The sequence below is a fragment of the Myodes glareolus genome, chromosome 6 (genome assembly GCF_982192425.1).
Source record: "Myodes glareolus chromosome 6, mMyoGla1.1, whole genome shotgun sequence".
NCBI lineage: Eukaryota > Metazoa > Chordata > Mammalia > Rodentia > Cricetidae > Myodes > Myodes glareolus.
This window is the reverse complement of record NC_142031.1, coordinates 13,142,728-13,145,033: the sequence shown is the minus strand read 5'-3', so window position 1 is coordinate 13,145,033 and position 2,306 is coordinate 13,142,728.

Sequence of the window (2,306 nt, the reverse complement as noted above, 5' to 3'; positions counted from 1 at the left end):
GAAGTGTGCTGGCCAAGGAACACACGCCCTCTGCCTGCCAGCTCATAGTCTCTGCTCCCCTCCTCCCTCCCTGCCAGGCTCAGCTCTCTTCCCTCCTCAAAAGTCCCAGCAGGCAAGGGAACATAGTCTTCTACTAGGACCATGACAGCTGAGGTTGCGGGGCAGAAGGAGAAGGGCTCAGAGACAAGATCCAGGCAGCGGGTGATAATTTGCTGCTGTTTGGGCTAGTCTGATGAGAAGTATAGCTCACTTGCCATCCACAGTGGTGGGATTGAGGTTCCATAAACATGGGCTGGGCACTGGCCAAAAGATAGGGAGAGTCAGGAGCCAATAGGAATCAAGCCTAGCTATTAATCCTTGTCCTTAGAAGGGGAGATCATCAATGGGATGACAGGAAGGAGCAGACTCAAAGAGGTATGAGGGTGAAGACATAAACACAACAGTTAGCAGTAGTGGGGTGTGCTAAGGTACAAGGTCAAGGGATGGAGACCAAGAGGTGGCAGCTGGGAAGGCCTCTCTGAGGTCACAGTCAAGCTGGGACAAGGGACTAGAGAGGCATGGGGGAAAAAACGAACTCTTAATAGTCTGGTGTTAGCTGACCTTGTACAAGCACCCCTCCCCTATTTTGCCCATTTTGGTCAGGGTCTAGGGTTTCCCTATGTTGTCTTGGCTGTACTGAACCCAGGCTGGCTTTGAACTCACAGAGATCCACTTGCTCTGCCTCCTGTGTGCTGGGGTTAAAGGTGTCTGCTGCCACACGCCACAGGGAAGGGACAAGCTTCCCTTAGTAGAGCGTCAGAGCCACAGTCACCGAAAGGGCACACCGAGGATCTGCTCTGCCATCGGCACCCTCCTATAGAAGGTCTGAAGGTTCCGGCATCGCTCTCACCTGCTTTCTGGAACATTTTGCCCACGGCAACTACAGTCCAGCAAGATCCAAGAACAGGGGCCAACAGATTGGAGGGCAAGAAGTGTCCTCCTCTCTGGAAACATGGCCACGTTGCTTCCAGGCTCCTGAGGGCATGCACCCTGGACCAGGGACCGCTGGAGGGAAATGTCTCTTCAGCTGCCTCTCCTTGGTGAGCTTGCTGGGCCAAGTCAGAACCAACTGCCCAGCCTCAGGTTGGTGCTGTCTACATGGACATCTGCATTAAGTGTGGGGGTCTAGCCTTGGCAAATAGTCCCAGGAGGGCCCTGGTTTCCCCAACCCCTTCCCCCATTTTCCAGCTAATCTGCTTGGACTGAAGTTGAAGGAGGCTGGATTTCCTGAACACAGCCTCACAAGTGCCCTGATGGGCATGGCTGGGGCTGCAGTAGGTAAGGCCTGGCGGGGCCCCAGATGGCAGCAGGGATGGGCTGCAAACATCCCTGCACAGTACACAGTTATCTATGACCCTGGCAAGCTGTGACCTTGGGCAAATGGCTTCTCTAGACCCCACCCTCCTCTCTGCAACCCACGTCTGTGGCCTTCTTGTAAGTGATGGGAAAATTGTAAGGACTGTGCTGTGGAGTTTTTTTTTTTTTTTTGAGACAGGGTTTCTCTGCATAGCCCTGGTTTTTCTGGGTCTCTCTTTGTAGACCAGGCTGGCCTTGAACTGACAGAGATCCTCCTACCTCTGCCTCCAGAGTGCTGGGATTAAATGCCTGGCTTGTACTAGCTAGCTTTATGTCAACTTAACACAAATTAAACTCATCTGATAGGAGGGACCCTCAAGTAAAAAAATGCCTCCAGGGGGCTGGAGAGATGGCTCAGTGGTTAAGAGCACTGACTGCTATTCCAGAGAACCCGGGTTCAATTCCCAGCACCCACATGGCAGTTTACAACTGTCTGAAGATTCAGTTCCAGGGGATCTGACACCTTCACACCAATGCACATAAAATAAAGTTAAATAAACCATAAAAAAAATAAAAAAAGAAAGAAAATGCCTCCATAAGATTGGGCTGTATATGGGCTGGAGAAATGGCTCAGTGATTAAGAGCACTGACTTTTCTTCCAAAGGTCCTGAGTTCAATTTCCAGCAACCACACAATGGCTCCCACCCATCTGTAATAAGATCTGGTGCCCTCTTCTGGCAGGCAGAACAGTGTATACATAATAAATAAATCTACAAAGAAAAAAATAGCTTATACACAAACCTATAGAGCATTTTCATTAATTAATGATTGATGAGGAAAGGCCCAGCCCATGGTGGGTGGTAACATCCCCAGGCTGATTGTCCTGGGTTCTGTAAGAAAGCAGGCTGAGCAAGCCATGGGGAGCAAGCCAGTAAGCAGCGCCCCTCTATGGCCTCTGCATCGGTTCCTGC